This window comes from Ptychodera flava, chromosome 9 (genome assembly GCF_041260155.1).
Source record: "Ptychodera flava strain L36383 chromosome 9, AS_Pfla_20210202, whole genome shotgun sequence".
Lineage (NCBI taxonomy): Eukaryota > Metazoa > Hemichordata > Enteropneusta > Ptychoderidae > Ptychodera > Ptychodera flava.
In genome coordinates, this window is record NC_091936.1 from 24,993,174 (window position 1) to 25,007,578 (window position 14,405).

Genomic DNA, 14,405 nt, shown 5'->3' on the forward strand with positions numbered 1-14,405 from the left:
CATAGTTTTTGCAAGGCCCATATTTAGTATTTCACCATAACTTGGAGGGGGATATCATCAAAAATTCCATCTACCGTCCCTTTAATCAAATTTATGAGTTGAAATAGTATTACACTTTAAATATGGGATTCTCTACCTCGCATGTCAGAGTAGACCAAAATTGCCGTTCACACTGGCTAATACGACTGCGCAATTGTTGTACCACGAACACGTCATGGTTGTCTGTTCCCAGCATAGACCTAAACAACCTGCCATTCTCTGTTCTTAACGATGGTATCCTTAAATATTTCAATAAACGAAGGCTGAATTATTCCCGCATGAGGTTAATGGATAACTTGGTGAATTTACTGCCTGAGACAGTGGCCGTGTACGCTTAGAATACCAACCATACCAAATCCGGCAAAAATTAGAGTATTAACAAAGACAGCTGCGAACGCAAGTATGTCAGTGATGAGCGAGTCGCTCTTAAAAATTATCTTCAGCTGATCTCTGGCACATAACATATTGGAAAAGCCCGCTTGGGATTGGAATTGTTGCATAGAATTCACTAGGGCACTCGGACCCTCGCCTTGGGGACGCTTTTGTTTGCTTTACGCACTCATAAATATACCCGGACACGCGCACTCCCGCCCTGCTAAATCATATTTCAACTCAAAAGTGAACAGAATAAATATAAGATTCTGTAAGATAGACAGTTTCAGAATGGCAAATCTTGTATTTGCTATTAACTTACTGCATTAGAGTGACCCTTACGAAGGCAACGCACATCCGTCTGGCTGATTCTCTCTTTCGACGCTTTTTGATACCGACAAAGGCTCGTGTAATTGAAAGATGGATCGCTGCATCGTGAGTCGACAGGAGAAAGCATTACGAACGAATTATCTGAGGAGACGAATATTTGCTTGAGATAAGTTTGAGTTGGGCATTTCTGGATAATCTTGAAACGGTATTTATGATCTTCAAGGAGACGAGTTTATATATGCACACCATATTTTGTAAGTCCAGTTACAACTGTTTACAGTTAACTTTTTTCCCAACATTCAGTTCTCTCTCTCTCTCTCTCTCTCTCTCTCTCTCTCTCTCTCTCTCTCTCTCTCTCTCTCTCTCTCTCTCTCTCTCTCTCTCTAAATGACCGTTGTTGACGACTTTTACTTGTTTATAGATGTACCTCATATATGCTGTTTATATCAATATTGGCCGCGCGGCCCTTTGCTCATGCCTTACATTTAATCCCTTAAACCCACTGCCGTCCTGTCGTTCTCATGCAAATTAGTTAATTACCTATGTAAAGTAGTAAACAAAACAGTTTTTTCCTTTATAAGTATAACAATAAAGCGTTTGGTATACTAAATTAAATATGAATGAAAGTGTGTCGGTTTACTAATCTGCATTAGAATAAGTAGTGCGTCACACGTACTCGCGTAGAGACGCACAAAATTTTGTGCAAATAGCGCCTATAGATAATGACTTTGACATATTTATGGTCATATTTTTAAACATTCTCTACGCAAGCAAAAAACCGCGGCGTCTAGATTCGTTGTCGTCTTTCAACACTCAAGATCTCAGTTGGACAATACGGCACAACCAAAACTTGACTCATTTGCTTCAATATCTGCAGTAAGAGCAGGAACGAGTGTATATATTTTACTTTTTTCTCTGAGAATTTTTTATACGTTAATTTCTGTTGCGGTCCTAGGAATGACATGCAGTGACACCCCAAACAGATAAATTTTCTAAGTTTTCTTGGTACAATGTCAACGTTGGATTTTGGCTAATTTCTCTGATCGTTCGGCTAACAGTGACAGCTCTTGTGCTTTTGTAAGTCTAAAATCTTCCTGCCAGTCTTGTTCCCTTGCGACAGGTTCGAAGAGGGAAATCTTGTATTTGGAAATACGTCGCCCAGAGTCACTGTCCCATTTGCCTCCAGAAATACAAAGCGTGGCATCCTTAATAAAAGCGTCGACGCAAATGAAATAGAGAACTATCCACCTGTACAGATAATTAATACAACCAGGTGTGAGTGTTTTAATGGACCAATCCGAACACAAGCATTGCCTGCAATGCAGGTGTTTTCTTCTCAAGACACCACTGATTTACATGTAAATTAGTATCGATCACAGTTTTACCTTGTTGCGATTAGTCAGTAAGATAATGTCGCTTTGATATTAAAATTGATCACTCGACGATGTGGGTTTACAACGGGAACACCATAATGTGGTCAAAGTTCTGAGCAAAAAAATGTGAGGTGTAGTATTTCCTATGCAAAATGCTGGAATGTACGTCATAATAATGGCGGCAGATAAATTCAACAATTATTATATTACCATACCCTGCCCGACGCAGTTTGATTGGTCGAGCTGAACCACATGACTGACCACAAATACACAGTAATGTTTGTTTACATGCCCGTGAATATGAATAATAAGATTAACAACTCAAAGTATCGTAATTTTACAGCTCAAACTTAAGCTAAATCATAATCAATCACAAAATAAAATGGAGAACTTGTAGGTCAAGTTGAGATACTTTTTTCTGAAAACATCTCCGGATTTGCCAATTTTTTACAGCGCGCGTGACAGTGCGTCGCGTATTGCTCAGTTTCTGGGACCCAGTTGTCGTTCGCTAATGAAATTTTCGGAAATTTTCACGGTTTTCTTGGGTTGGCTGATAATATAATGGAAATTACATACTCCGCTCTGACCATTAACGTTTATTTGTGGGCGCGGGCTCGAGGAAAGCCAAATTAACGGGCTCGTCAAGCCTCGCCCGTTAATTTTTGGCGTTCCTCTCCCCCTTGCCCACAAATAAATGTTAATGGTCCGCGCGGATTATTTTTCACTACATCCACCCCATTGCGTTTTCCTAGACGAACAACCGTACTGGGTGTTGGCCATCAAATGCTAAAACAGGCTTCAGCTGCACTAGTCGATGGATCATAATATATTCGTCGAGCACTTCAAAACCGTTTAATATTTAAGCAATAACGTACCCCTCCCTGCCCATTATGGACGAAAGCAAACTTCACACGACATAATGTATGAGGCAAAGCCGAGTACATTTGAAGTGCAAAGTTGCTTAAGTCCATTAGTGTTAATGGTCCGCGCGGATTATTTCACTACATCCACCCCATTGCGTTTTCCTAGACGAACAACCGTACTGGGTGTTGGCCATCAAATGCTAAAACAGGCTTCAGCTGCACTAGTCGATGGATCATAATATATTCGTCGAGCACTTCAAAACCGTTTAATATTTAAGCAATAACGTACCCCTCCCTGCCCATAATGGACGAAAGCAAACTTCACACGACATAATGTATGAGGCAAAGCCGAGTACATTTGAAGTGCAAAGTTTGCTTAAGTCCATTAAGGGCCTGAAGGGGTACATTATTGCTATTATTTTATAGTTTTGACAATGCAAGTGAATTTGTAGATGTAGAAAGCATTTTGGGCCATAATGCTCGATAATTGGATATAACAATCTGGGGCATGACGTCGCAAAATTAATGGGTATTGACAAAGCTCAAATATAATGATTAATATTTTTTCTCAGGCCCTTTCTAAGAATAAACATCATCTGCTTGAGTTGGTATATGACTCTGTGTATGATTATGGATCGAAAATACGCTCACTTTATAGAAGAATTTCATCATGCCAGATTTTCGATATATTTCGAGGATCCTTTCTTACGTGCAAGATTCGTCGTTAATAGCCTCATATCCCAGTATACTTTTTAAAGAATAATTTCCCTGCGACAGTTCTTGAACGACAGCTTTTTATGGTTTGGGAGGACTAAATAAGTGCAAATTGCCGGCAAGCGTTGGCGGCGACCCTTGGCATATATGTCCTCGGAAGAAACGTGTTGACGACCCCGAGACCAGAGACGTAATGACCGTCAGCTCACCAAAAGTGACTTCAGCCCATTACCGTCTGCTGCTATGTACGTGAGAAACATCACCCCATAAAATATATAGGCTAATTTCCCCAGTATCACTCTCGACACGATAACAAAATGTTTTTATCATTGTTCATATATTTGTCCTCCTCTCTCGATACAAAGGATCTGACTTTTTTGGATCTGACTGTTTCTGAAGGGCATTGTTTTTGGCAGATCTGTTTCTACTACCCTTTCAAACATTTGTAAGTTTGAATACCGCCATAAAGTAACAAACCACTAATCATAAACCACAACTCGTCATAACCATATGTCATAAACCACTAATCAGGCTTAAAAGGACGATTTAACAAGATAAAATACACTTTTCTATTCCTCAGACTTCCTTTAAATTTAGTTTCGAGATATTTTTCTAGCTGATGTTTACTTGTTTTTGTTTATTGTACGCTGCGTGGTTTAATGTGATTTTTATGATTTGTTATCATTACAGGTGATGTTATTGGATCTCTTGGCTGTTGACCCTTTCAAGAAATAAATAAAAAATAAACGAATAAATAAATAAATAAATAATATAATAATAAATTATGAATATATATATATACCAACAATAATAATTTAACATTAAAATAGATTATAAATTTAAACAAAATCAACTGGATAAATAGATATGATAAATGAAGACATAAATAAATAATGTTTTCCAATGGCAATCCCTCATGGCGCCACGGTAACTCAGGGAGTCAATGGAAATGCCCTGGACACACAGTGCCAGGTACGCTACCCGACAAATCTGCCAATTGTGATATCTTGTTGACAGTTTTGTACGAAATTAATGCATGTGCGTGTTGAATTTATCTGACGTGGTGAAGTTGCTGGGCAATATTTCGTCGTATCCCCTCACGAAATGGTTCATATCTAACGGATGGTGTCGATCGTTCATAGATAACAGCTTTATAACCGACCTCTTTGCCTGTTGCTTAAGTGAATCGGAAACGTGAGTGTGGTTAATGGAAGTTTCTCGATCATTTATATACTGGATTGATTAAGGGAATTTTTATTCATTGAAAGTTACATGACTAGACGACATCAATAAATGGATTTTTGATCTTTGACGGAGATTAGTGCGACTGAGTCCCGGTCAGTCCGTCAGTAAAATGATTTCAGATCCCACTTTTCATTTGGACTTTTTACGGTTCTCAAAGTAACACTGTTCATCCAAACTCTCTAAAGAATTAACTGAGCTTCTTTCAGATCATTTTGGGCGGCATCGTTTTAGACTGTTCATGATTGTCACTTCAAGTTAAGACTTGCCTATTTCACGTTGCACAAGATGGTTTCTCGGGGATGTCTCCGTTTTCATGCGAAAGAATTGTGGTGACTGCGTCCGACTGTGTTTCGTGCTCAAGGATCGTCTTCGAAGACCGTTTCATAAAGTGATGTTGAGGTTAGACAGACTACAAATGCTTGAGTTAAAGACGACTGCTAGCATGTTAAATTATAATCATCGTATCGGTTTTAAAACGAAAAGGGAGATTCGTGGAATTTTCTCGGGCTGAGATGAGAGATTCAAGGTATTTCGTATCGGTCTTTACCGTTGACATTGTAGCCGGTAAGTCCGCACATTTGAAGCTCACTTCATGTAACCGATCCAAATTAACAGAAATTCAGTAAGCTAGCCGCCATATTGCTATCTCAGATGACCGTACTGGAAGAAATCAGTTCTGTGAGATCAACATACGCGGGAAATAATTACTTGTAATTTTGCTCTTTATCTGCTGTCAGTAAGAATGTATAAAAATGGTAGATAGGGCTACTGATCTGTTTAATTTACTACATACATAACTACCTACCTACCTACATACATACATACATATACATACATACATACATACATACATATACATACATACATACATACATACATACATACATACATACATACATACATACATACATACGTACGTACGTACGTACGTACGTACATACATACATACATACATACATACATACATACATACATACATACATACATACATACATACATACATACATACATACATACATACATACATACATACATACATACATACATACATACATACACGGTACAGATAAAAGCAAACTTGTGAATGTCTTTATCTATCAAGAGGTTGGAACGATGACCCCCAAATCACATTGCACGCGGAGATCGACATATTTTAATTCACTGTGCAGCCTACATCTGAGCCCCGGCCACCAGATAAAAACACGCATTTACGTCATCATTAACTGTGTTGGATCCGCCTCGGTTTGGTTTCTCAAAGCGTGGCCCCAATCATTATTTTTGAAAATGTAATTATAAATTTACTGCGGCGATGCTTTTATTCGATCATAAAGATAATTAAGTGTCCATCGCAAAAATGTGTTGAGACCCAAAGGAACATCACGAAGTTTAACTATAAAATTGAATTTATTGAAAAACAACGTCATTACACTTTCACCATTAAAGTAAACCTTGAGGCAAAACGCTGGCAAGCGTATGGGATTATTGTTTTTTTTTGTTAGTTTCTTTTTTTTTATTTTTTCAATTTACGAGATAAGGATAGCCTTAAATGCCACAAGCTCAAGTACTGAATAACCTCTTCAAAAAGATCGCAAGTAATTCGACTTGATATTAATATCGTGAAGACATGATATGGCTAAAAGATCATTTCACTCATTATTCATCTTCTCCTTTTTGAATTTTCACTTCCTCAGCGAAAGTTCAGTACACTTGATATTAATATCGTGAAGACATGATATGGCTAAAAGATCATTTCACTCATTATTCATCTTCTTTTTTTTGAATTTTCACTTCCTCAGCGAAAGTTCAATACACTTGATATTATATAATATCGTGAAGACATGATATGGCTAAAAGATCATTTCACTCATTATTCATCTTCTTTTCCTTGAATTTTCACTTCCTCAGCGAAAGTTCAATACACTTGATATTATATAATATCGTGAAGACATGATATGGCTAATAGATCATTTCACTCATTATTCATCTTCTTTTTCTTGAATTTTCACTTCCTCAGCGAAAGTTCAACTCACAGAGCTAGCTGTCTCTGAGTTTCTGATCATATTGAGGTCATTCAAGAAAGAGAGCTGTAAACTATGTGTTACAGTAACTTTATAATGCCGAGTCAACATTTAGAATTTGCTCGTTCACGGAAATTTGCCCTTCAGTTTACGATACAGAACTTGAAGAGTAAATTCAGTGGTTAACGTTTCCCGTTTTTGTTTTGCTCACGTGTTCACACACGTGAGCATATGTCGCAGCGATGTCTGTATGTCTGTGTGTCTGTGTGTGTGTGTGTCTGTCTGTCTGTTGGTCCAATATCTCAAAAACGGCTGATCAGATCAGACTCAAATCTGGTACATAGATTCAGTTAGCAAACGGCAAGAACTGTTTGTTTTTGGTGGGTGTGGCTTGCATACATTTTGCTCATTTGCAATAATAATAATTTTAGAAAAAACGGATATACATTAAAAACAACTGCACATAATTTGATGAGATTTGCTACAAATGTTGATCACACCAAGATATATCAGCAGTGGGAACGAAGATAAATGCTAATTTGCATATTTAAGGAACTTTCCTAATTAGGGATATATATCTGATTTGACTTGATCAAAATTAACCAAACTTGGTATGTGTGTTGAAGATACTATAATTTAACATTATTGAAAGTCATTAAGCATTTACACTTCAGCCAATTCCTAATTTGCATATTTAATGAACTTTGCTAATTATGGATATATATTTGAATTGACTGGACCAAAGTAGATGAAACTTGCTATATACATTAAAGATACTATGATACAACATCCGGTCACCAGATAAAAATACGGATTTACGTCATCATAAACTGTGTTGGATCCGCCTCGGTTTGGTTTCTCACAGCGTGGCCCCAAACATTATTTTTGAAAATGTAATTATAAATTTACTGCGGCGATGCTTTTATTCGATCATAAAGATAATTAAGTGTCCATCGCAAAAATGTGTTGAGACCCAAGGAACATCACGAAGTTTAACTATAAAATTGAATTTATTGAAAAACAACGTCATTACACTTTCACCATTTAAGTAAACCTTGAGGCAAAACGCTGGCAAGCGTATGAGATCATTTTTTTTTGTTAGTTTCTTTTTTTTCCATTTTTTTCAATTTACGAGATAAGAATAGCCTTAAATGCCACAAGCTCAAGTGCTGAATAACCTCTTCAAAAACATTGCAGTAATTCGACTTGATATTAATATCGTGAAGACATGATATGGCTAAAAGATCATTTCACTCATTATTCATCTTCTTTTTCTTGAATTTTCACTTCCTCAGCGAAAGTTCAATACACTTGATATTATATAATATCGTGAAGACATGATATGGCTAAAAGATCATTTCACTCATTATTCATCTTCTTTTTCTTGAATTTTCACTTCCTCAGCGAAAGTTCAATACACTTGATATTATATAATATCGTGAAGACATGATATGGCTAAAAGATCATTTCACTCATTATTCATCTTCTTTTTTTGAATTTTCACTTCCTCAGCGAAAGTTCAACTAACAGAGCTAGCTGTCTCTGAGTTTCTGATCATATTGAGGTCATTCAAGAAAGAGAGCTGTAAACTATGTGTTACAGTAACTTTATAATGCCGAGTTAACATATTAGATTTGCTCGTACACGGAAATTTGTCCTTCAGTTTACGATACAAACTTTAAAGAGTAAATTCAGTGCTTAACGTTTTCCGTTTTAAATATTAGACAGCACGGCGTCTGATGGCTTTCGATTTCAAACGCAGTCGGCTTTTCTAAGAAGAAATCTCTGAAAACACTGGAATATATCTGTTGACTATGGCACGCCGCAGCGCTCATCTATACTCTTTACCGGCAGTCGATAAGTCAAAATTTTCCCTGACGCAATTCTGGACAATTGTTCGCCAAACCCGCCAGAGACGTTGATAAGAATCGATCCAATTATTGAGTATTTTGGCAGGGAACAAATTGACGTTGCATGTAATACCAAAGGTATGCAGATCATCACGATTGAATACTGACTACAGACTAGTGATTTTAAACAACTAGGCATTAGGGTGCGGTGCCCCCCCCCCCCAAAAAAAAAACACGTTGGTTTCGCGGCTCAGGATATCGCACGACTTTGCATCTATGCGTTTCTAAGCTTACTAAGCCTTACTTTCGTATTCTGAGAGATGAATTCGTGACAGTTATACGCCACGCTAGACTGGTTACACCGCGGGCAGTATACTGTCATGAATACTGTTGAACTACTTAGTACTACTGCAAGATGAGTCGTCCGACGCCGAGCTAAGCACGCCGGAATCACCGCCCGACTGCATCAACCCATTCAGCCGGCCGCGTCGGCCATCAATTCGGGCATTCGCTACAAAGTGTTGTATTGTCCGCTCCGTGCATTTAGCGTCTTGTGAGATATTTTAAGAAAGAGCAAGAAAACTGATAATAACTTACCATCCCTGGATAGGCAGACCTTGTGCACTGGACTGCGTTGAGACCCGGAATGAGATTTCAGCTTCCCCTCTGCTGAGCAAGGCGTGTAGCAGAATCCTACAGGAAACAAAGAAGGGTGAACAAACACGTTAAACATGGTGACGACATGTGACTTAATCCCATGCGCACTCTAATTGGCACACTCTGTATCGCTTGCAATTACCTCAGGAAGTGAGTAGAGAAGTTTGTATCTGCATGAATATTGACAATCGCATCAGAGAGAGGTAGAGAGAAGGACAAAAACGTAGGATACATACTGCTAAGGTGGTCTGCAAGACTGTGCCTCGACACATTTTAATCTTGGATCTTTATGGCAAGAAAATGATATCGCGATGACATGCATACATACATCAGTTCAGTATCGCTTTGAGAAATAACACATTAACATCGGGGTCGACAGTGATGGAACAGAAAAAGAAATTTAGAGCTCTTTTCTTGTGATGGCTCTAGCTGATTCCAGCTGTGAATGAAAGGGATTGAACATAATTTTTTTTTGACAGAAACTCGGGGTTTGAGATATTGCAAAATGCCATGCATCACGAGAGCATCGTTTATAGTACACACCGAGAAAAGTTGGTAAAAGGCGCGCTTTTATCAATTGAGCGAGGAAATTTAGTGTGAAAAGGAAACTGGTCAACTTAGCTTGGGTATGGTTACGCCGAAATGTTACGATGTGAAAGAGGAGACGCTCCTTCTGAACAATTCTCGTAATTTCCCTCGAGGCGGTTGCTATGCAAACAATGAACGGCTCCGAAAAGGGAGATTTGATTTCGTTCAGTTGCTATGCTCTTGTTGAGTTTACATAAATTGCGCGACGATTTTTATTTTTCAATTATCCTAGGTGAAGTTATTGACATTTCCAGAGTTGTTGCTTCTTGACAATCAAGTGGCATTCAAATAATAGTCGGCGTGTGACACCTCAAAACGTGCTATTGAACTCACCTCCTAGATCGCATGTGTGAATTGTGTGCGATTCCGAGAACAGGGGACGGGCTATCCATTCAACGGAAGGAAGCGAACTCGCATCATCGTCGCTTCTCCACTCGAAGGAGCAGTGAAAAAAGAAACTCCTGTCGCTTGTTGGATGATTACACCGTACCTTATTTGCATTTCACTTTTATATACGTGTATACGTATATCTGCCCGTTGAGGGCAGCATGCAGTACTGAATAATTAATCACACAAAGACAAGATGGTCATGACGTTGCGCACTTATATATCAAATTTTTCATTTGCCAGAAGGTGTATCGCGTTTCTGAAATAAAATTAGACATTGTTAAAAGATTGCCGTAAAAAGTATGCATATACACCAGTCTGGGTAAATAACAATTTTAAGTTACTGTACTTTTAATTTAAATATAACAGCTACTGTGTATTCAACTCCTCCAATGGTCCAACCAGTGGTAAAAGTTCGATTGTCGTTAAATCTGACAAAATTTAAACCTGAACAACTGTAGTGGCATATACAATTATTTTCAAAAAATTTAGCTGATAAATTGTGTTTCTGTTTACTAACAACTTCAAACAATCATGCGGCCTCGATCTGGGAGAACTGCCGCATAACATCAAGCTCAGTGTACCATCGTGCACAATTTTATACAAGAAGGTATACCGTTTTGTTTCGAAAGCTTTCCGAAAGGAAAACCATTGGCGGCAGAACGAAAAGAGAGACTATTCATTTTGTCATGGCAAGGACCTGAATAAGAGTCGTCCCGACTGGTGACCAGATCACAGATAGCCCGCCAACGATCGACGTTCAGCTGCCAGCGAATGTTTTTTTTTTGAAAATGAAATCAGACTTGCTAGTGGTGAATTGATTCTCGAAAGTCTTGCATTAGGGTGTTTGTTAGCGAGTCGCCAGAATTGATGTTTACAGAAATTGCCGGGTGAAGGCCGTCTTGTTTTCGATTGCCACCTTGGAAGCATTAAAGAAAGCAGAATCAATAATACTTACTGCGAATTTTTGAAAGGCGGAGGAAGTAAAAATATAATGATGACGATGCGTTCGGTGTATTAAGTCTGTTTATGAAATACAAAGAAGTCTGGCTAAAAGAGAAAATTGGATGACGGGAATCTCTTTGAAAAGGGCAATGCACTGATGATAAGATGTCATCAACCGAGTTAGGCTGTTGTTGTATCTGTTTTCCCATTCGCGCGTGTTTTTAATCGTGTTTTATTCCATACACTCAATATGAACCACATTCATTTTATTTGTAAATGATAAACCTCATTTTCAGTAACCAAGCAACAACAGTAAAATTCAACTTCACCCGAAACAGATCTGGAAAATTTGGCAATAGGCGTGAGAGGTCGGTAATCGCATAGGTTAGTGAACTTCCGAGCAACAATTTACATCATTACGACCGCTATCATCACCATCATCATCACCACCACCACAACCATCATCATCATCATCATCATCATCATCATCATCATCACCATCATCACCACCACCACCAACACCACCACCACCACCACCATCATCATCATCATCATCATCATCTTCATCATCATCACCACCACCACCGCCACCACCACTGATCATCATCATCATCATCATCATCATCATCATCATCATCATCATCATCACCACCACCACCACCACCACCACCACCACCATCATCATCATCATCATCATCATCATCATCATCATCATCATCAACGACAACAACAACAAAAACAACAAACAATAACAACAATAACATCTTAGTCATCGATTTTTCCTCTTTTTTATCATCGTTGTAATCAGAATAATCATCCCATAAATCAGAATATTAACCGGGTTTATTTCAATAGCTTTCGCCCACAAACGTCATATGCCTTATTAAAACCCTTACTAGGTACTTGAAAGTGTTCACGTGGAAAACACATCATATACTGGAGGTGTTTTTCAAATTAATACACACTCCCTGTCATGTTATCTGCACAATACATCACTTTGACTCACTATCTCAGTTTATAACTATGGTGCAATTTGAACGATCAGAAAGTACGACGTAAGTCGTACGGTTCCCAGGAGAGACACTTACATGGTTTCTGAGTGACGTCGGGATGGCCCCTGGGAAAGCACAAAGGCGAAGCATTCAGTTCAGTAAGTAATCGCGTGTTCCTATTGAAGTACTGGAGATCAGGAATTGTGAGAAAAAATCGACTAGATTGTCTTTGTGTAGTACGCATTGCTTTCTTTGAAAGATCTAGTTCAGAGCATGAGTAAATGGAGAGGTATACGTAATGACTAATATGCTTTTTCTGAAGTCGTTGGATAAGTTGACGACTTCGTGCAGGTCTGTGAGGCGCCGAAAGTAAAATAATTGGTTTATACATTTAAAAACGTTTTACAGGCCGAGTACAGTGATATACGATGGGTTGAGTATGCACATGCACAACACGCATGGATGTACACATATAATGATTTCAAATTTGTACGCGTTACATTGCAACAGGCATACACATTCATACATCCGCACCGTGCACGTGTACATGTACACACATGTACATCCCAGTCATTCATACATACATACATACATACATACATACATACATACATACATACATACATACATACATACATACATACATACATACATACATACATACATACATACATACATACATACATACATACATACATACATACATACATACATACATACATACATACATACATACATACATACATACATACATACATACATACATACAAACGTCCGTTCATCCATGTGTGAACCAATGTATTTACATCTTGCGCTCCGTACAGGTCTGTAGGGATCGGAAAGTCAGCTTTTACTGATATTTAGTGATATACTCATATACATATCTTTTGCTTTATAACACAAAATAACACAAATACATTTTCTTACTATTCTTCCAAAAGTATGTGAAATGAAACTTATCACTGGCCTTCAAAAGTAAAAGCACAAAGCACTGACAGTGTAGAATAAGCATTATATTATCATGCCCTGCCTGTCGCATTTTGATTGGTCGAGCTGAACCACGTGACTGACCACAAATACTCAGTAATGATCTGTTTACATGCCCGTGAATATGAATAATAAAATTATCAACTCAAAGTATCGTAACTTTACAGCTCAAACGTAAATCTTTATCACAAAATAAAAAGGAATACTTGTTGGCCAAGTTGAGATACTTTTTTCTGAAAATATCTCCGGATTTGCCAATATTTTATAGCGCGTGACAGTGCGTCGCGTATTGCTCAGTTCTGGGGCCCAGTTGTCGTTCGCTCCGAAAATTTTCGCAAATTTTGACGGTTTTTTTCGGTTCGTTGATAATATAATGGAAATAACAGACTCCGCTCTGTCCGTTAACGTTTATTTATGGGCGAAGGCTCGAGGAAAGCCAAATTAACGGGCTCGGCAGGCCTCGCCCGTGCTCGCCCTTGCTCATAAATAAACGTTAATGGTCAGTGCGTCGCCCGTTATTTCTATAATCTTAATTATTGATAACAAATCAATTGTATTCTGGACCAGAATAATTGCATATTTACGCAATAACAGAGACACTCTACCTACATACAGACTGTCCTGACAAGTTTAACGTTAGGTTTTTCGACTGGAATCGGGAAGAGGACAAGGAACTCCATTCTTCGAACAGAAGAAAATATCACTGGAAAATACGCCGAAAGTTACATCCAATGGACCTAAAGTCAATGCGACGAGATTGAAAACAGTACGTATACACCATCATAAGACTGTTTTTTCTTTTCGTAATATGCTCCAACGGCGCAGGTTGGGATGATTTTTTAAAGTCTTCGGTGTGAAGGTGACGACTGCAGTCGATCGTACACAATTGGAATTAAATTAGAAAACTCGTTAATCATTACGGTTCCCGAAGATCGATATACTATCTGTGAACAAAGATCAGCAGCTGCTGTGAATAGCAATGTCATCTTCGACTAGTACTGTGTCGGACATTTGCAGTCGCCGCGTCACCTTGTCGTAAGTTCGA

The 14,405-nt window shown here is 38.3% G+C and overlaps 1 protein-coding gene across 1 annotated transcript in view; it reads right to left on the reverse strand.

Annotated features, from left to right (window-relative positions):
• The window catches only part of LOC139140464 (parathyroid hormone/parathyroid hormone-related peptide receptor-like), a 163,725-nt gene extending 153,213 nt beyond the window's left edge, over positions 1-10,512 (reverse strand). Inside the window, exons 1-2 of the mRNA XM_070709753.1 lie at positions 10,383-10,512; positions 9,402-9,497 (exon numbers count right to left, since the gene is read on the reverse strand). The gene's annotated coding sequence lies outside the window, so the exon portion shown is untranslated. The remainder of the gene's footprint in view (positions 1-9,401; positions 9,498-10,382) is intronic.
• Between the last annotated feature and the right edge of the window lie 3,893 nt (positions 10,513-14,405).